Genomic DNA, 22,036 nt, shown 5'->3' with positions numbered 1-22,036 from the left:
CCCTCCACCCACAAAAACTTTTCTACTTGAGACTCTTTTGTCCTCAGTGAAAACTTTCAGAGCAGATGAGAGAAGAGCAGCGAGGACAGAACAGAGGAAATTAAATCACAGCTGAAGCTCACGCCTCGACATCGCAGGTCTGAATCCACCTGTCGACCTCCGCTGCCCTCCCATCATCCCGCCGCAGCCTCTAATAAAGCTCCGAGCTCCGCCGGGTCGAGCGGCGTCAGAGGATCACAGCTCGTTTCCTTCAGCAAAGATTTCACATTAAGCTGATTTACAGAGACTGAAGTTACAGGAGGAAAGGTCAGAGCAGAAATAAAGAAGAGAGTGTGACGTGAAGTATGCGGGGAGATATAGTCCACATGTCTGCGTGTAGATCAGGGATCAGAAAAGTCCAGCTCGAGTCTGTTCACTTTCTGTGAGCAAAACCAAAGTTCAGCGTTCTCTCGTCAGGATGTTGTCGTAGCCGTGTGGGGAACAGTAATCCACACCGGCAGCAGCCAGAGGACTCAAAGGACGGGAAGAGCACATGTATTCACAAACCCAGCGGAAGAAGTGTTTAGATTCTTTACTTAAAAGTACGAATATAACAATGTAAAAATACTACAAGTAAAAGAAGTATTGTCAGAAAAATGTACTTAAAGTATTAAAGAACTTATTCTGCAAAAAAATGGCACGAGTGATAAATTATTACATGTGAAATTATAGATTGTTAATACTGATGCATCAACGTTAGAGCAGCGTTTTACTGCTGTAGCTGCTCGAGGTGGAGCTGGTTTTAACTAGTTTATACACAGTTAGCTAGTTTTAACTAGTTTATTTACAGTCAGCTAGTTTTAACTAGTTTATTTACAGTTAGCTAGTTTTAACTAGTTTATATAGCCTACAGTTAGGGTTGCCAACTTTCTGAAATGGAAATACGGAACGTCGTCAGTGGGGGCGGGGGGTCTGTGTGAGAAACCGACCCATGATGATGCATTGTGGGATGAGAGAGGACATTAATTAGTGGTGATTGTAAACAGTAAGAGCAGTGTTTTCTGCTTACTCATCAGACTTCATTCATAAATCCTACATTTTTGTTTCCTGTTGATGTACAAAGGCACTCACGTAGTGAACCCGCTTATTTGAGATGTTTTATAAATCAGGAAGGTCTTAAGGTAAATTTGGCATGGATGATTGCCAACAAAACAACGCGTAACGTCGACGAAAAGGCAATCTATTGTGAGAGAGAGAGAGAGAGCTATTATTGGATAATTTGAACAGTTATTGAAATGAAACCATGTGAGACGTTTAGAGGGGAAATGTCTCTTTGTTGGACCTGACAAAAACTCAGAGACATCTGAAACATGAAGAGGAGACGCCGCTGTGATCCTTGGCAATGTGTTGTATTTTCATGCCGTATTTTTCTATTTAAACTCCTAATCTGTAAAACAACTAGTAACTGAAGCTGTCAGATAAACGTAGTGGAGTAAAAAGTCCAATATGTGCCTCTGAGTTTTAGTGGAGTAGAAGTAGAAAGTAGCATAAAATGGAAATACTCAAGTAAAGTACAAGTACCTCAAACTTTTACTTAAGTACAGTGCTCGAGTAAATGTACTTTGTTACTTTCCACCACTGAAGGAATCCAAGATGGCTGAGGCCCAAGGCCCTCTGCTTAGTTCCCTCGTCAACAGCACCAGACAGAACCAGTTTCAAGAAACTGAGACACCCAGAGGTCTTCCAATCTTTCCGACTGCACAGGCTGAACCTCCTCTGACATTAAAGGTTGCAATGACCCTGTTGAGTTGTCCAGCTGATGATTTAACAGTGATTCATTAACTAACATTTAACATTTCAGATGTTCTACCTCAGTAACACACGACCGGGGGACACCGGAGTCCTCAGAAGAATAGACAACGAACTGAAAGTTTAGGCGAAAAGACGAGTTTTAAGTTTAGAGATTTGTGTAATGCGTTACTGGTTTTGGTCAAATTCTAGCTGCAGCTTTCTGAACCGTTGGAAGACTTTTAGTCCTCCCACGAGGTCCAGACCAGATGAAACCAAGGTTTCCTGGATCGGGGGTCTCTGCATCAGAAGTGGATCGGAAAGACGGTATTTTAGTTAAGTGTTCTTGCCGGCCAATCAGAGGGCAGGATTCTCTGTATCTGTGGTGTAAAGTACAAAAACTGTAGACCAAAGAGTGTGTGTGTGTGTGTGTGTGTGTCCTAGTTTTCCAGATGACTGGACGCTCTGCAGGGACCATCTATCTGTCCACACCTCGCCCTCCTTCTCTGCGTCTTCCCTCCATCCTTTCTTACCTTATCTCCTTCCGTCACTAAGTTTTCTGTCCTTCCCCTCCTCCTTCACCCTCTTCCTCTTTTTCCTGCTGCTCCACTCAGTGCCTCGTCTTCCTCTTCCTCCTCCTCCCTCTCTCTGCCCTCCTTCCGTCCCTCTCTTCCTCCTTCCCTCTCAGTTTACAGTTGTGTATAATCCTTAAAGAGAAACATTTTCAGTAACATGTCAGTAAATTGTGCAGAATCAGATCCTGGTCCTGGTCCTGGTCCCGGTCTGCAGTGTTGCAGCGGCACTTTGTTGCCTCTTTCTGGAGAAAATCATTATCAGCGCCAGCAAAATGACTAGCTCAGGTAACTCCCATGAAACACAATAATGACTGAACTGCATGTGACTCCTGAAATGTGTTCTGCAGCAGCAACCTGCCGCTTCACGTTCTGGTTCTTCTGTTTCCACAGAGACATTTCTTGGCATTTAAACAGTAACGGGTCCAAAACGGTGTATTCTTGGTGTTGAGCTCCTCGTCTGGTCAGAGTGCCATGTTGCCGCCTTTCAGCCCTGCGTGTTTGGACTGATGTGCGTCCACCTACGACACCGATGCGGTCCGATCGCTTCCGATCGGTTTGTCCTTACGAGAGGTTATCCAGAGTGAGCCGGCCCTCAGCTCATATATTGGCTGTGAATGACCGGAACTGGAGTACATCGAGCTTAATTAGTGTTTTCTGTTTCTGTGAATTTCTCCCCCTTGTGTGTGTTTGTTTTTTTAAAGTGTGTGTCGATGCTGGGACAGCAGTATGAGGACACATGAAAACACAACCGCAGCTGGTGTGAAGAGTTTGGGTTCGTCCCGACCAACGCTGACAGCGCGGAGTTAAATACCATCGTAACCGGGGCGCATTCAGATGACGTAATGGTCACGTGATTAAAAATGATATATTTGTAAAACTATGTTTTACGTCGGATCAGATTGAGTCAAACTAAGCCTGAAAGCTGAGGGTGAGCCATGTTGGGCGCTCTGGATGTGAACATGTGTTCAAGCTAAAACGGTGTTGAGTTGCTCTTTAAGATTTCGGACCTGGTTGATATGGCAACGCCTGTGGTTACAGGTGGAGACAGCACTCGTGTATCGACCACTGGGGGGCAGCAAACACACCTGAAGCAGCTTCTCCTGCAGAAATACTGCAGAAGACCAACAGCTGTTTACAGCAACAAACCGTCACCTCACATTGTTTTAAAAAACCTTTCCAAATGTCCAGCGCCAGCTTTTGTCTTCCGCGAAATTATGCATCCGTTACTGTTTGTGGGTGGGTAAAAATATTTTTTGCAACTTTAAAGGCCTTTTCATAGATTTTTTTGTTACTAAATGTCTTTTTTGGAGTGCGGACAGCAACTAGGAATATGAGGCAAAAACCTAAGAAGTGTTCATGAAAAGTTTCTGACGCTCCAGATGAAAAAGAGGACGGATATTGTCAAAAACAGAAAGCGACCGTGGGCATGTTTCCGGTTATCGTGGGGTGCGACCTCTAGTGGTCGAGGTGATTATGACGGGAGCGAACCCTTTCACCCAGGAGACGCGTGAAACCAACATAATACGCATAAACATACATCATATAGAAATCTCCGAACGCCGTTCATCTTTGAGTACAGACGTCTTTTATCCTTCAGGATCAGGACCTTTGGATTCATCGTCACGTCTCCGGTGACATTACTGTCCACCTGTCCTGTTGAGACTCGGGACTTCAACTGGAGCTCATTTCTTCTTTTCAGCAGTTGTTGTCTTTTCCAATTTCAAATAATTATCCAACTCAGCAGATACCTCACTGTAATCTAATCTTTACCTCCGCTCCTCCCCTCTCCTCTCCTCCTCTCTCCTCTCCTCTCCTCTCCTCCTCTCTCCTCCTCTCCTCTCCCTCCCTCTTTCTCTCCTCTCCTCTCCTCTCTGCCCTCTTCCTCTTCCTCTCCTCTCCTCTCCCTCCCTCTTTCTCTCCTCTTCCTCTCCTCTCCTCTCTGTCCTCTTCCTCTCCTCTCCTCTCTGTCCTCTTCCTCTCCCTCTCCTCTCCTCTCTGTCCTCCTCCTCTTCCTCTCCTCTCCTCTCTGCCCTCTCCTCTCTCCTCCTCCCTCCTCCTCTCTCTCTCCTCCTCTTCCTCTCTCCTCTCTCCTCTCCTCTCCTCTCTCTGCCCTCTTCCTCTCCTCTCCTCTCCTCTCCTCTCCTCTCCTCTCCTCCTCCTCCTCCTCTCCTCTCCTCTCCTCTCCTCTCTCCTCTGCTCTCTGCCCTCTCCTCTCCTCTCCTCTCCTCTCCTCTCTGCCCTCTTCCTCTCCTCTCCTCTCCTCTCCCTCCCTCTTTCTCTCCTGACCCTAATTGCTGCAGCTGCTCTGTCTGGGCGAGCGAGGCTCAGATAAACAGATAAAAAAAGAGTGAAGGAGGAGAGAACTTTTCTTCTCATCAATTATTTCCTCTCAGCGCCTGAGTGCATCCTCCTCCCATCCTCCCATCTTCTCCTCCTCCTTCTCTTTTCCTGTTCATCTCTTTCTCCCCACTTCTCATCTCCTTCTCTTTTCTCCCATCCTTCCCTCATTCCTTTTCCTCCTGCCATCTTCTTCTAGTTCATTCAATCTCTCCTCACTTTTACAACTCCTTCTCTCCTTTTCCCTCTTTCTTTCTGTCTCTCCTCTCCTCTGCTTTCTCCCCCTCTTCTCCTTTTCATCTCCTCCTCCTTATCATCCCATCTCTTGAACACAACTTTCCTCTTTCCCTCTCCTATTGACCTTCCATGTTCTCCTCCCATACCTCCTCTCTCCTTCTTGTTTTATTAATTTCTGCTGCTTTTGTCTGACAACTCCATCTTTCCTCATCCCTCCTTTTTCTTTGTCTCTCCTCCCCCACCTTTTCTCTCCTCCTTTCCTTGTCTTCTTTCTTTCCTTCCCTACCTTTCATCTGCTCCTCGGCTCCATTTTTTCCTCCCTTCCCTTCCTCTCTCCTCTCCTGTCGTCTCCTCTCTCTTTCTCGCTTCGTTCATTCCTTCCTTTGTCTTCTTTTAATCCTCTCCTTCATTTATCCTCATTCCTTCCTCTCTCCTTTTCCTTTCCTCTTTTGGTTTCCTTACTCTCTTCTTTCCTCCCTCTTTCCTCCCCCCTCTGTCTCCCTTCTTCTTCCCTTTTCTCCTCTTCTTCATGTGACACTATCTGAAACATTTAACACACATCACGTGATATTTAAACACAGATGGATTGTTTCTGTCACGTGTGTGTGTGTGTGTGTGTGTGTGAAGTAAAAATAAACACAGAAATGTGGATTATGCAAAATGAACAAATAAAACACATTATAGACGCTCTGAAACAACGTGAGCTTCCTCTCAGCGACAAACCAACGTGAGTGAATAACACAGAGAGAGATGGAGGGGGGAGGAGAGGGGGAGGAGAGGGGGAGGCGGCAGAAAGGAGAGAGCGTGGGAGATGTAAATACAGGAGAAAATTAGAGGGCGGAAAATAGGAAGAACGAGGCGTAGAAACAGAGAGAGATGTACAGTACGAGTGTAACTCTCCCTGAGGCCAGAACAAGCAGCGTGTGTCGGATTTGTTCCAAAGTTAAAGGTTTAGATTCTTATCTATTTCATGTTCATACAAAACCTCCATAAACATGTTGAAGAGAGGCTTCAGAACTGCTCATTCAGCTCAGTCCTGTGGTGTTGCTGAACAGTAACAGACTAGCCACTGGGTGGGGGGTCCAGGGGCGGGTGTGGGGGGGGTCCAGGGGCGGGTGTGGGGGGGTTCCAAGGGCGGGTTGGGGGGTCGTGTTGTAACAGGATAATGTTTTATTCTAATAACATCGTGGATCGTCATCATGTCGGACTTGATGCACATGAAAGCCGCTTTCTTTCATGTAGGAGCCACGATCAGCAGGACGACAGCATCCGTCAGACTGTACAGACTGTGTAACTATACCACTTCACTTTACTGTACCAACAAGGCAGACAACAGTTAGCAGTCATTGTGTTCTGGGCTGCTTTCAAAACATCCGTGCGATATTTCAAACTGTCGTTCTGAAAACGGTCTGAATCTGTTTGGAAGATAAACTGTGCTGAGGGACGAGTCAAGCGTTTGTCCTCAGTAGCGTTGTAATCATTTCCTGCGGTTGTTTCACAATAAGGGTCGGGTTGTGCTCGAACAGAATGACATTTTATGATCTGTTGTATTTTATGATCCTTAAACGGTGACTGATCAGATATCTCACCAGCAGAAACACGCTTCATAAACACATGGAGAGACGGTACTGGCCTATCAGCAGTGTGTGTGTGTGTGTGTGTGTGTTTAAACATTTATGTGGGGTTTAACTCCTTCTATCCAGAAATAGAAAAGGGGAGGAGAGAAGAAAAGGAAACCAAAGACAGGAATGCTTGAAACAGTTCAGTACACCAGCTTATTGTTTTTCCTTGTGTATTACTGCTAATTTTACCTCTAAAATACAGATTATATATGAGTTGCAAGTGGACGTTTGTGTGAGAGATCACGAGAGAAAAGGGTTGGGAGTCGCTGGCCTACATTATACTGTATTAGTGACTAATGCTGCTCATGGAGTGCATGGAGCTGTGTGCGATTTACAAGCTGGAAAAAACTGATGTGGTTGTTTTTATTGTTCGTTCCTTTTGCTTTAATGTTTTATTTCCATGTACAGGACTGTATTTGTATGAAATTGTGCACCTTGAACTTGAGTAGTTACTGTATGGGTCGAGTAAAAGTAGTAAAATGTGAGTAACAGTTGTTACAAGTCGAAGTCCTGCATTCATAAATGGATTAAATTTAGAGAAGTAAAAGTACAAAAAGTATTATAATTTATTATTATTATTATTGCTGATGCATTAATGTGTAAGCAGCATTTTAATGTAGCTGGTCAACATGGAGCTGGTTTTAACTACTGCATATACTGTTGGGTAGTTTACATAAACATACATAAACAATATGTTTTATTATGTATTAATATAATTTATTTATTAATCATGTGTCTTGTATGTAAAATATAGTGAAGCAAAACAATATTTCCCTCTGAAATGTAGTGAAGTAGAAGTATAAAACAGCACACAATGTAAATACTCAAGTAAAGTATAAGTACCCCTAAACTGCACTTTCCACCGCTGCTGCTCTGGTGTGAATGCATCTTTAGCCTTTAGACATACGTAAACTGTACAATTCACAGCTTGATGAATGCTGTCGTTAGCCTGCTAGTCATGCTAGCTTCCCTTACTTTTTGTTTACAACCCCCGCTATTTCCTGTCCAGCCTGCTTTTTACCTCAACACAACATTTTGCCAAGTGAAATCCAGCCTGAAGTCACTTTCATGCGTGTGTTGAGGAGGGTGGAGTTTGTTGTCATCACTCCCATGTCTGCTCTGTAATTACCAGCTTCTGACTTTCGACTAATTACTACAATTTAACGTCAATTCAACATCCAAGTCATAATTAAGAGAGGGACATTTGGATTTTGTAACGTCACATCACCCACAGTCTGTTATTCAAGGGCAACAAACACATAAACTGGACTTATAGTCGACGCAAGGGGTTCATGGGAGTAAGGTTTGATTAACAGTTGAGCGGCGGATATCACCCGTTATCACTAGCACATGTGCTGTTTATGATAAGACTGTATTGGGCTTTAATTATATTCAGTAACTGTATTTCATTGTTTCATTTACTTTGTGGCACAGAGTGACTGTGAGCTGCACACTTCTAGAGCTACATCCAGGTAACTTATTATTTTTGTCATGTCTCGTTACTGAATATGAGACGAGCGCTGTGTTTACGTTCATTCATTCATACAGAGCGGCGATCAGTGAGCAGAAGGTCTGCAGTGGCATTACTTTGATAGATATTTGTTACTGAAAAGGAGAAAACTACTACTACATGTTGTCTTCACTCTCAACAAACTCCACCAGCATCAGAAACATGTCGGGGAAAACACAAGTCAGTCCAATCCACCAATCACAGTTCTTGCGGTCCCCATCTGGTATCTCCATCATCACGGTAGCCCAGACGAGTAGTTACATTTTTAAGGAGGTGCAAGTCAGCTACGCCATAGCCTGCGGCATAGCCTCAGAGCTGAGGCGCCGAGCCATCATAGGTAAGGCGAAGCCCCTTAACGCAGACGTATAAATCCAGCTTTACTACATGGATATCAGGCTGTACTGACCACGCACATTATTTTTTAACCCTCACACAACCAACTAGTAACCATTAGTGTTTATTCAAAAATTATTTGTTCATTTGCCAGGAAGTATAACTGCTGATATACTTTTATGATTTGTGGCTTAGGAATCTTTCCCATCGCTACCATCCATCCCATGTGAACCTGTTAACATGGCCTTAATGTGTGCGAGTGAGAGTTCAAAGGTCATAGTTTGTATCCACATAATAATGAATCTGTTTCATGTGAGTCAGCTGACTGTTAACAAGGCTGTTTGCTTCATTGTGCTCCATTTTATGTTTAATGTACAATTGGTCCAGCTCAGTACACACACAATGTCAGCCGTGTGTGTGTGTGTGTGGTATTTTGGGAATGATTTGAGTTTTATTTTCCGAGTGTTTGGAGTCTAATATTAGCCCTGCACAGCTTCCTGCTCACATGTCAGATTGATTCTCAGTTTATATTTATCTGATTGTCTCTTCTCTTTGTATCTGGGGACGGTGTGTTTTATACTCAGGTAACGCCCTCGGGTTCGTGCATAACGAGAAGACGGGATGTTCCTGAGTTCTTTGGCAGCAGGACTGCTGACATGCAGCAGGGTTGTGGTCAGGACTTCAAGTCCATTATCATCTCTTATGATTTTTTCACATCCAGTTGTTGTACGTGCTTTTCCCTCCTGTCTGTATGGTGACTCGTCACCTCTGCTGATGCGAACAATCAGGGCAGTGTCATCAGCGTACGTGATGATGCAGTGGGCTGAGCAAAGATATATGTTTGTGTCAACCATAAACCACTGGAGTCAGAGAGTCCAAAATCCAGAGGTGATTCTCAACAGTGACAGCTCCTGGATCACATGACTGTATTTAAACACTGTGTTAAAATCAATGAGTAGCTTGCTGTTGGAGTCTTTATTGTGCACATGTGACAAGACAACACGTCCTCATGCCTAAACCAAACGACCCAGATGAGTGGTCCCAAAATGATCTGTAGGTTAAGGTTTGGCTTAACCTAAAGATCAGACTGTAAAGAAACCGAGGTTGACTGTTGGTAGGAGACGAGCGGTTAAAGCTGTTTTCCGTTTCCAAGTCAGACAGTTTGTTGAGGACTTTTGTTTCCAAACTGGTCCAGTGTAGAATATTTTTAACAGGGCGTCACAGCTCTCATCACTCTGTCCTGTTGGTTAGATTTTTACAGTTAATGAAGGGTTTCATCTGCTCTGATCTGAGTGTTTGAACCTGAAAAACTTTGCAGCTTTAAATAACCACTCTTATACTGAAAATAGACTCAGTGTGACTCTGACTTTCATTGTCTTTCTATTTATTCATTCTGATTTCTTTTATTGTTCCACTTTTCTTTCCTTACCATTTGTTTTCTTTTATTTAATTTTGATTCCTTTTCTTTGTTATTTTTTCACTCATTTTTCCTTTCATTTCATCTCTAATCCCTTTGGTTTATTGTAATTCATAGTTATTTCATTAAAGGTCCATTTATTCAGTGAAAAACAATGACTTTGTGTTGCAGAACTGTGTTTTTTTTCTGCTCTCCTATCCTGTATATCATCTCACCCCTCAGATTTATCTGGAGACCACTTGGGGGGCAACAACACCCAGGTCGAACCACTGCTAGAGTTCATCCCTGTTTTTAAAGATCTGTCAATCAGTCTAGGAGTGACAGCAGCTTCCGGCCTTGTGATATAATTGTGGAAGTGGACGGTGATACTCTTTGGTCAATCTTTGTCCTTTAGAAACATGATTATATATATGAAAAAAAGACGAGCCAGAACAAGAAATGAACGAAAAATGAATAAAAGAAAAGAAAAACAAAGGGTACAATAACACAAAAAGAACAGGAGAGAAAGGAGACAGCAGTTTGCTTAAAGAATCTCCTTCACCAGAGGAGGAGAAAACATGGAACAACCATCCCTCCTCCTGCAACTTTCATCATCACTCCATCAATTAAACATGGCCGTGGATTACACTGGAGGAGGAGAGAGAAAAGGGAAAAGGAGAGGATAGGATTGAGGAAAAGGAGAGGCAGAAAAAGTAATGGAAAAGAGGGAGGAGGCAGGAGGAGGAAAGACGAGGAGGAGGGAAAGAGGAGAGCAGGGATGCTTTTAGCAGCCGGCTGTAACCCAGAATAGAAGTTTTCAAAGAGGAAAAACAAACTGAGCTGATGATCAAACTCATCCGGTCGATACTGGTGTCCTTGTGAAGAACAAACCCAATTCAGGCAGTTTGGAGGCAGAAGAGGAGACTCGCATGGGAATCGAGAGAAGCAATAAGCTAAAAATGTCTTTTAAGTAGTTTTCAAATTTAAAACATATTCCACACTTTATCAGTTTTTTTTCACCAAGTTTAAGTTTAAGCTGAAGTTGTGTGATAGTTTTACACAAAGCTATAGCCAGAATAAAAAAAAATACTCAACGTGTTTTTGCCTTCTTTTGTTAGAAAAATTACCAGCCAGCAGATTTATGTTTATACTATTTCATATTTTCCGACACCTCTGACTAAATGTCTTACTTTCATGTAAATACTCCCAAAATTGCATTGAACTGATGATAGCAGCCACATTAAATCAAAGACAATGGTGCATCATATTTTTTCCACAGTTAATTTTTAAAATTAATTAAATATTGCATGTGTTTTTCTAAATATCTATTTTACCAATAAATTCAAATTCAGTTGAAAATGTTTTACCATTAAAACTGCATTAAATTCATTTTTTGGCCACTTGGGGGAAGCAGAACTCCACAACAAGCTGTAAACACAACATCTAACATATTATCAGTTTATAAAGTAGTTAGCCAACATCTGCCTACTTCCACATCCGGCCGTTACAGAGCAACATGATCCTTCATTAGGAGACGTGTTTGTGTCACCTGATGAATGTGAGTCCAATATTCTCTCTGTTAGCTGTTTTTGGTCTCCACCAGCTCCTGAGGGAAATATCTGGCTCTTTAGCTGCTAAATGCTCCACTTTCTTCACCAGCTGCTCTCTGACTGCGTCTGTCTGCTGTTTGCTGCTGAGCAGCTCGTGTACTGTGGCTTTATCAGAAAAGAGCTGAAACACAGACCGAACCAAACACTGTGCTGCAAAACCAAAACTAGGAGCTAAAATAGGCTAAAAAAGCTCTGTAGAAATGCAGAGATGGTGATGATTCTCTGTGGATTTGTCACTATGAACAAAAGCATTCACGTTACAGAGTTATTGGATCTATTGTTAATATTAAAATATTGATTAGTGGGGCTTCAAGGGTCAATTCAAGGTTCCGTGAACAACCGACAAGAAAGATAACTAAAATAATTCTGACCACGTTGCTGTGCGACATGTCGGTCAACATCTCTTTGCTCTAGACTAAAATACCTATTTAACAACTACTGGATGGATTAACTTGAAATTTGATTCAGATATTTATGTTCCTCAAAAGATGAATTCTACTGACTTTGGTGATCTTTTTACTTTTCATGCAGCGCCACCAGCAGGTCAAAATGTATCTTTAGCATGCTAACAAGCTACTCTACGATGGAGACCATGGTAAACATTATACCTGATAAGCATTAGCCTGTTAGCATCGTCATTGTGAGCATGTTAGCATGCGGATGTTTGCATTTTGCTCAGTACATTGTCGCAGAGCTGCTAGCACGGCTGTAGACTCTGTCCTGTTCGACTGTCCATCTACGACTGTTTTAATGAGTGCTTCTGCCTGACGCATCTCGTTATCTTTTCTTGGTTGCCAGGTCTTCCTTCCAAAAGACATTTTGACCTCAATGAGACCTCTTGACTAAATAAAGTTAAAGTGACAAACTAAAGAGCAACAGTCTGAAGCTTTGACTCAGAGAGTTTTTCCTGCTTGATCCTTCGTCTCTGAGTCTGTTGGTGCATCTCTTCTTCTTCTCTGATCGGAGGGATCACCCTACAGTTTAATTGTCCTTCCTGCTCTCCTCTCTAAACTAATTACCATTGGCTGTCTGTCCCTCTATTAGATTGTGATTGGCTGGCACCACTATTACAGGCGGGAGATAAGGATCGGTCTGTGCGTTCGATTGGCTGACTCGGCACTAATGGGTTCCTATCTGATCCAATCGGGAAGCGGCAGATGGCCGTCTCTCCATCTGTCTGTTGGGTTTTTCTGCTTTCAGGCAACTTTGTAAATTTGTCTTTAAACTTCGAGTCGCCTCTCTGCCTCGTTGTCTCATCGCTCCTCCTCTCTTTATCTTTATTTCTCTGTTTCCCTCTCTCACTTCGTCTGTCTGTTTCTTCGTATCGCGGCTCGGCGCAGGATGACATAATCCTGACCATGAAATATTAAGTACTGAGAGAGCGGCTCAGAATAACCGGGCTGACCCGGGCCTCCCGAGAGCTTCCCCCTCTTGTAAAACCTTTATTTATTACGACAGCTGCACAGAGGGTCGCGTGCCTTGCTCAGAGGCTCTTCAGCAGTCGTGGAGCAGCCTGTCTGTTGATCAGATGTTGGTTAAAGAATAATGCATTGTTCACTGCATTCAGCCATTTTTGTTTCACTTGGTGAATTTGACAACACTGACCGTTTTTAAAGGGACATGTCGGAGTAGTTTAGGTTTTCTGCTCTCCAGCTCACTGGAGCCAGGAAGTCCTAATATGGGAGCTGAGTGAGGTTAATGTGCAGCGGTGGAAGAAGTACTCAGATCTTTTACTTCAGTGAAAGTAGTAACACCGCAGTGTAGAAATACTAATAATACAAGTTAAAGTCCTGCATTCAAAATCTTAGGATTAGCATCAAAGTATACTCAAAGTACCAAAAGCAAAAGTACCCATTATGCAGCATGGTTATATATATATATATATTTATATATTATTGTATTATAATTATTGATGCATTAATGTGTTTATCACTTTAATGTTGCAGCTGGTGAGGGTGGAGCTCATTTTAATGACTTTATATAAATGGACTGTACTTATATAGCTCCTTTCTGACTACTCAAAGCGCTGCAACTACGTATCATATCATATAGACTGCTGGGTAGCTTGTGAATTTCACTAAGGGATCAATAAAGTTTTATCTTTATCCATAATAATAAATCATCATTTATTTGTAACTAGTTACTAAACCTGTCAAATTAATGTAGTGCAGTAAAAAGTACAACATTTCCCTCTGAACTGCAGTGCAGTAGAAGTATAAAGTACCTCACAATTGTACTTAATACAGTCGTAAGTGTGTAAATGGAATTAGTTACTTTCCACCATTGTTAATTTGTTACCACGGTTACAGAAATTATATGACAGAGAATCCATCAGCCAATCACAGTGCAGGATTCGTACAGTCTGTAGTGTTTATTGTATTTTTTTTCTCATTAGGTGTCATTATTATAATGTTGTATTTATCCTTTGATTTTCTCCTTCTCCTCTCCGACACTCTGCTTTTCCCGACCTCCCTGATTCTCTCGCTCTCCTCTCTTCTCCTGCCTCAGTGTCTTTCATCCTTTCTTTCCTTCTGCTCTTCCTCCTCCTCCTCTCCGTTCTTACCCTCCACATGTTTCCTCTCCTCTCCCAAATGTGTTCCTTCTTCCTCTGTTCCTCCACCTCCTCCTCCTCTTTCTGGTGACGTAGCCACATACACAAATATAATTACAGTGCTCTCAGAGCTGCCCTGTTTACGTTCAGTGTTTCCCACCAGAACTCTTTGTGTGGATGCTTGAGCTCTAACAGACGTGTTGGATGCATTTTCTCCCTCCATAAAACAAAGACTACTATGTTTTAACATTTTGAAACCTGCGTTGTTGACATCCATGTTTATTTGTTAGCAGTCTTCTTCTTCACTGCCTTATTTTGGGTCATTGCTGTGGTTCAATGTGTAATGTGTAACCAGTGGCAGGACGGTGTATCGTGCGCTTCCATGATACAAACAAAACAGGGACCTGATGGAGCAAAAATAAAAAAAATCACACCACTTCTTCTCCGAGCCATAACTGATCTGCACACAGACTCGCAGGAGTCCAGTTCCTCCTGTAACAGTCGAGGATAAACATGCACAAATCTGCTTACTCATATCACGGTGTCAGATCTTTCCACAGAAACGTTTTCTTCAGAATCAAAAGTGCAGCCAGGATCTGGTCGCAGCTGATGCAGAACAACTTTTCATGGTGCAGATTCACCGACTTATAGAGACATATAGGCCAAAAGGCAGAGGGGTAGTCCTGCAAGGTGAATCCTGAGTAACTTCTGAATAAAATCATCAGTTTCAGGCTAAAGCTTTGTTATTTTTACCTCATGGTCCCAGATCGAAGCGCGGCACTTTAAAAATCTCGCGTGATTTGACAGAAAATCAGCAGCTGATGTCTTAAAAGTGCATGAAAATGGCCACGGGAGGTTTTTCAGATTGTCACCCACTCTTCAAACCAACTTTATTTTCGTCTGAACCTTAACAACCTCCATTTCTTTGTTTATCTGTATTGTGCAGTATGGCAGTGAGCTGTTATGGCTAAGTTTTGTGTCAGCAGCCAGACCAACGAGCTGCTCTCCACCTGTTCTACTGTCACTGTTCATCTCCACCTGGATCATTAACTCTGTACCTAAACTCATACATATTTAAAGAATATGAATCGAAGAAGAAAACTATCGAACCCAGGAAATGAGGCAGTTTCAGGGCCACAGCTGCTGTTGAAGATACTGAGGTTTATTCAGCAACCTGGAGGGAATTACATGCTACTATTAAAAAACACAAAAAACCAACAAAACAAACACATCCGACCCCCGACCCCGAATGAAAGCATTCAGCATTTCTCCTGTAGAGTTCCCCCTGGCAGTGTGGAGAAGGTTTTGAACCAGTATAATATATAATTAAAGAGTTAACTGAATAAATAATGAGAAATAGAAATAATAAAAGCATTTTTATTAATACTTTATTTTTTTTTATTACATTTTGTATTGGGCGGCCTTCCACTGACTCCAGATATTTACAGATCCAGATATTATCTTTGCTGACACCTCCGCCTCTATCCCTTCTTTACTCTCCTCCTCTCTCCCACTTTGTCTCTCCTGACCTCTCCGTGTTCTCCTCTTTTCTCTCTCCGCCCTTCCTCTCATCTGTCCTCACTCAACCTCCTCCTCCTCCCTCCTCCTCCTCATCTCTCTCCTCTGGCTTCGTGTCAAACTACCACTCGGTGTTTTGTCTCCTCTCTCCTCTCCTGCTGCAGGACAGAGACTTGGCTCCGGCAACTGCAGATAATGACCCCAGAGAAAGAGGGGGAGAGGGGGGGGAGAGAGGGGGAGAGAGGGGGGGGAGAACATAAAGGGCATGAGAGAGGAAGGAAATGAAGGAGATGTATAGAGAGAGTAGGGAGGGATGAAGAGGAAGATAATATAAACTTTCTCCTCCCTGTCTCTCTCTGCTAACCAGCTACGAGCCCTCTAATGCTGCCATCCATTATTGAACATTAACAGCTCCAGGCTCTCACACACACACACATGCATGCACACACACATGCACACACATATGCACACGCACACACACACACACACACTCTCAGCTGGTGTAATCACCTCTCTCTGCAGCTGAAGCGCTTCAGTTTGCTGACCTCTGCTGGTCGAACATCTGTTGCAGGGCCGGTCCAGTGCGATCCCCGGAGCCACAAACACTTTAATAAAACACACAAATATATAGTAAACTTTAAAAAAAACTAAACAGAATACAACTGCAGCTCCCCACAGCCAGAAAGCTATGTTATATATTTAAAATAGCAGTCTTTATTGTACAAAAATACCATGTTGTTCTTCACAGTCCGTTATTGTTTAAGATCGTATTTATGTTTATGGTTTAAGACAACGCTTGGGTTGTTTTATGGTGCTGTTTGAGGTTGTGAGGAAAACAAATATACATAAAATGCATTTATCATAATGTGATAAACAACACAAAATGTAATAACTTATACTGTGTGTGTATATTTATATGCTTCACTCTGTCAGGCAGGTCCTATTTAAGTGATTTCTTGATGGAGAACAGGTGTGGCAGTAATCAGGCCTGGGTGTGGCCAGAGAAACTGAACTCAGGTGTGATAAACAGTTAAGTTGTGTTTTCACAGGTGGGGGCAATCACTTTTTCCACACAGGGCCATGTAGGTTTGGATTTAGTTTTCCCTTAATAATACCAACCTTCATTTAAAAACTGCATTTTGTGTTGACTTGTGTTATCTTTGACTAATATTTAAATTAGTTTGATGATCTGAAACATTTAAGTGACAAACATGCAGAAAAATAAGAAATCAGGAAGGGGGCAAACACTTTTGCACCCCACTGTATCTATTTACAGTGTGTAGTACAGATACAGTATATAGGTTGTAGTGTCAATAGGCTGAACATGCATCAGGCTTTCTGTTTGTGTGTGTGGTGAATGCCTGCAGTAATTAGTTGAACTCTAGACCTTCTTTATAGTCCATTAAAGGTGCATTGTGTGTAATGTTTGGCTGTAGACTTAAGGCCGCTGCAGATTTACTGCTGCTCTCTGATAATAAAACACACACACACACACACACACACACACACACACACACACACACACACACCAGCAGCAGGATGCTTTATAGCTGCAAGAGAGAGAGTGTGTGTGTGTGTTAGCATTAAAAGTGGTAAAAGCTAAATGTGTGTATCATTGCAGGTCCAGGGTTATAAATGCATGTCGTGAGTTTCTGAGGCCGCTCTGTTTGCAGCTCTACATATTCAAATAGGCCTGTTTGTTTTGTGTGTTAAGTTTAGCATTTTCATCCGTTTTTTGATTATATTCCATTAATCTGAAGTTGGACGTCAGAGTCAGCTTTACTGACCAAGTATGTGAACACACACAAGGAATTTGAAATAAAAGAATAAAAAATACAAATACAGCTAAAAAACAAGGACAACAGAGCCGAACGAAGGTAAACATAAACATTTAGCTACAGTTTGTACATACAAGTAGGTGAGAGAAGATCGATATATATAAAACATATCACATATAGATCATATATATATATATATAATGAACAACAACATGCAGTGTCTAAGTACAAGTCAGACTATGTCTGCACTATTGTATTCTTGTTTACAATTTTCAGAGTGCAAATATGATGGAATAAATATTGGATGATTAATGTAACAGGCTGCTTTATGTACATGATGTAGGGGGATATGCACATGTTTACACATCATATAATCGTATATACAGGGCTTAGGTTTCTATCTGACAGTGATGTACATGTTAAAAACCAGAGTGTATGTCAGCTAGAAATATAAAATCTATAGTGTCAGATAGTTCCTGACACGGTGTGGCTGATGTTAACTGTTCAGAGTGACGGCCTGCGGGTAGAAACTGTTCTTTGCGTCTGGTTGTTTTGGCGTACAGAGCTCTGTAGCGCCTCCCAGAGGGGAGGAGGGGGAACAGGTTGTGTCCAGGGCGTACTGGGTCTGCAGTGATGTTTCCTGCCCGTTTCCTGACTCTGGACGTGTCCTGAATGGAGGGCAGGTCGGCACCAGGGATTCATTTTGCGGTCCCGACTGTCTGTTGTAGTCTGTTCCTGTCCTGTTTGGTGGCCATTTTGTGAAATCAGCTTGCTCTCTGTCTTCCTCAGAGTAAGATGTTTCAGATGGATAAAAGTTTCCTCTCTGTGCATCCCGTACAGAAGAAGGTCCAGGACATGTTAGGCCTAGCTTAGTACAAAGACTAGACGCAGGTGGAAACTGCTAGCTTAGCTTCATCAAAACACAAAACATCCACCGTCCAACAACCCCAAGTCTGTCTGATTTACGTGTTGTATCTTGTTAGCTAACAAGCTAATCACCCATCCATCCTGTAGTCCGCTTGGTTTAGCTGACAGGGGACAGGGGTCAAGACTAATTCAGCTTGTGCGGTATCGGCCAACCACATTCCATATTTTTAATAAAATCTAAACTTCAACAGCGACCCTCTACCAGGAGATTTAGTGGAAACATACTGCAAGTTCTGGGCTTAGGCTAGCACTTTCCCCCTGCTTCCAGTCTTTGTGCTAAGCTAGGCTAAACATGTCCTAGACCTATATTTGTACTGGACACACTGAGATGAAACTGATATCTTCTCATCTGACTCTGGAGAAGACAGAAAACAAGAGGGCGTTCCGTTAATCAATAATTATGTTTTTTCTCTGCTAATGTGCCTCTGATGCACTTAATGTCCACGGAAACTCTGGGAAGCTCACAGTATCTGACCAAAGATGGCTGTTTCTGGCCGTCATGGTTACTGATGTCAGTGGAGAGCCAGGACGCCTGATACTTCGGTGTGAAACTGACTTAATGTACTTGTTTACAGGCAAAAGGAGGAGAATTGTGGCCCTTCTGGCTTTCCAGGTAGCAAAAAGTTTTGTTGTGGAAAAACCTCTTTACTCTAGTTTTTGGGGGTTTTTTAGGTTATGTTTTCTCCGTGTCTGTCTCTGATCTGGTGTCAGGTCACAGTGATTCTGTTCGATGTAGGTTAGGCTCTGCCGTCCGCCGGGAGCTGAGCTATTATAGGATCAATTAGGCTGGCAGGGACGCACACACATACAGGAGGTGGAGAAAATAAGCTGTTTTAATATAATGCAACACAATAGAACAATACTGCAGTAAATATAACTTTGGGAAGCTTATAATGTTTAATGTTTCAACTTTGGTCATTTTTTTACTCACGTGGTCTACTGTATATGTACCTTGAAAAAATATTGGTTGCTCTATTTAGTTTTGTGTTTATTGAATCAGAATCCAGTAAATTGTTTGTAATCCATCAAATCTAATTAGTTTGCCTTGTATGCAAGTTAATAATTATTTTATAACTAAAAGGTTGGGCCAACTGTTTTAGCTGCTAAACTGACCCGTTAGCTAACCTGAACCCAACTGTTTTAGCTGCTAAAGTGTCCCGTTAGCTAACCTGAACCCAACTGTTTTAGCTGCTAAAGTGTCCCGTTAGCTAACCTGAACCCAACTGTTTTAGCTGCTAAAGTGTCCCGTTAGCTAACCTGAACCCAACTGTTTTAGCTGCTAAAGTGTCCCGTTAGCTAACTTGAACGGAAGTGTTCCAGCTGCTAACGTGGACTAATGTGAACCACAGCTGTAGGATCTGCATTGAAACGTTAGCAAACCAGAACAGAACTGTTTCAACTTTTCAAAATATCCATCCTGCTTGTTACTGCTGTATTATTTTGTTATGTGAATTTGACAAAATGTATAAACTTTTGACACATTTAATATTGTGGTTCAGAAATGTTATTTTCCTGAAGCACAGCTGTGGTCAGAACTTTTCGATGTGGTCATTTTCCAAACTTTGATGAGAATTTTGGAGCCTGGAAAAAGTCACGAATAACGAATTAGAAGTCCGAATTTTCAAGTAACTGTAACTTGGTTGTTCAGTAAGAAAAGGTTAAAAACCTGAGTTTGTTTTTAATGAAATCCTTGCGCCCTCAATGAAAAATGTATTCAGTCTGCTAAGGTAGTTTCTCGACGTTCCCTCCTGACAGCTGATAATGACGGCGTTCATCAGGTGGTGTTACCTGATGAATATGACAGCAGTGTGTGGGCAGTTTCTTCTTTCTCCAGAAGTCAGAGAGGAACTTTACAGCCTATGAAGCACAGGGTCCATAAAGTGCAGGCTAACGAGGCTGATGTTAACAGCTGGCAGATGCTCCGGTCGGCTGCCTGCCCATCACAGCTTCGTTCATTTACATTTAAATCTACATTTACATTCTGAGCTGTACTCGCAGGGCTGTCAGCAGCTCTGTGGCCGCCTCTCTGTCTTGTTCTACAGCACCAGGACATGTAGGAAGTTTATGATTTTGTCCTTCATCCGTTTTCTTGGGTTATTGCCCTGAACTGTTATGTTGCGTCCATTTGCATACGGAAAGTTCTGAATATAGAACTTCTGAGTCGGCTGCTGTTGCTTTTAGCTAGGTGATATTTTCTCAGACTAACAAGCCCAGAAGACAAACAGTAACCAAACATGAACTGCTGGAGCGGTTGAAGACTTAGTTGAAGATAGCTCATACCTGCCAACACTCTTGTTTTTCCCGGGTTTCTCCCCGGCGCCCTCCCGTCTTGCTGCTTCTCCCGGGTAACTCACGTAATTTGCATGGTCCTCGAACTTTATTGTGAATTCAGGGATCCAAGTTTTGAATGTTTTTCTGATGTCACCCGAGTTGCCAGACCGTCTATGAAACACATAATCCACACACTACAATTTCAACCCATCTGTTACCGCAACCTGGCAACCCACACCCCGATCCAAGGGGCGTGTGCAGGCGGACGGGCCAGGGGCCTAAGTTAACGTTAGCTGTGGTCAAAATGTCAGGGCACGACAGTGAAACCTAAATGTCAGCAGGTATGGATAGCTGCTAGACTGAGCCGTTGAACTGTTTTAGTCATAAAACTGACCCACTAGCTAAACTGAACCAAACTGTTTTAGCAGGTAAGCTGGCCTGATAGCTAGTTAAGCTGCTGAACTGTTTTAGCTAAACCAGCTATAATGAGTTAAACTGAAATTTACTGTTTAGCCTCTAAACTGACTCATTAGCTAAACTGAACCAAACTTTTTTAGCTGCTTACCTGAACCCGTTAGCTAAAGTGACCCGTTAGCTAAACTGAACCAAACTTTTTTAGCTGCTTATCTGAACCCGTTAGCTAAAGTGACCCGTTAGCTAACCTGAACCAAACTGCTTTAGCTAAGCTGGCCTGTTAGATAGCCATCAAGCTGGCCCATTCGCTAACCTGAATGGACCTGTTTAGCACTTCACTGACACATTAGCAACATTAACCGAACAGTTTAAGCTGCTAAACCGAACTGATTTGAACCAAATTGTTACGTTAGCAAACATGAACAGAGCTGTTTCAACCTTTTCGTCTGACAGAAATATGAAAATGTCCAATTTATCTAATTCATCACTTTATCTAACTGAAATGTAATTTCCCCATATTTATGTCCACAGCTGGTGTCACAATTTCTGTTCATTTAACGGACTTCGGAGCCTGAAAAAGGGATGAATAACTGAGAAGAGTTTGGAGAGAAATAATAGAAGTAAAATGTGTCAGGATCAAGATTTAGGTCCAGTTGATGTTCAGGGTGGATTCAGTTAGTGATCCAGCACAGATTCATCCTGGCTGTTTGGCCTTCGTCTGACATCTCCTTCGATTCTTCTGAGCGCCTTTTGCCAAAAATTACAGCTGACTTCTGTTCCACTCGGCCTTCCCCACTACCTCCATTGATCTGCTCCCAGCTGCCAATATCGCTCCCTGCTGAGGACGCTGGAGGTCCAGGAGAACTGACCTGAGTGCCGTCATCACTCAGAGACCGACTCTGAGCTCCCACACTTCCCAACACACTCATTCAGCAAATTACTGTCAAAGATGCACTCTCTCAGGCTTGGTATTACAGTAAACTAAAACTGGTGACAGTTAGGTTTCAAAGCATCGCACTGGGTTTTTTTTGCATGTTTTAACCCGTTAACTGCACATCGCTTAACTTTTACCTTTTTGTTCTTATTCCTTCGAGGCAAGTCATTGATTTTTGTTCATTTCTACGAAAAAGAAACTGTCTTCTCAACCTCGGGCTGTCTCCACGTGGTCTGCACCTGCAGCAGAGTCGCTC

The 22,036-nt window shown here is 42.6% G+C and overlaps 1 protein-coding gene and 1 long non-coding RNA gene across 7 annotated transcripts in view; one reads left to right on the top strand and one right to left on the bottom strand.

The window, feature by feature from the left end:
• The window catches only part of kcnd1 (potassium voltage-gated channel, Shal-related subfamily, member 1), a 75,498-nt gene that overhangs the window by 37,551 nt on the left and 15,911 nt on the right, over positions 1–22,036 (top strand). The gene's annotated exons all lie outside the window — the stretch shown is intronic.
• Positions 15,525–20,791, bottom strand: LOC122882642. Its single transcript, XR_006379416.1, has 3 exons — positions 20,442–20,791; positions 15,967–16,061; positions 15,525–15,642 (listed from the first exon to the last, which is right to left on the bottom strand). It is a non-coding gene; the product is annotated as an uncharacterized LOC122882642 (long non-coding RNA).

Source organism: Siniperca chuatsi, linkage group LG10, assembly GCF_020085105.1.
Source record: "Siniperca chuatsi isolate FFG_IHB_CAS linkage group LG10, ASM2008510v1, whole genome shotgun sequence".
In the NCBI taxonomy this organism is placed as follows: Eukaryota; Metazoa; Chordata; class Actinopteri; order Centrarchiformes; family Sinipercidae; genus Siniperca; species Siniperca chuatsi.
The sequence above is the reverse complement of the archived record's forward strand: the minus strand, read 5'-3'. Positions and strand labels throughout refer to the sequence as shown.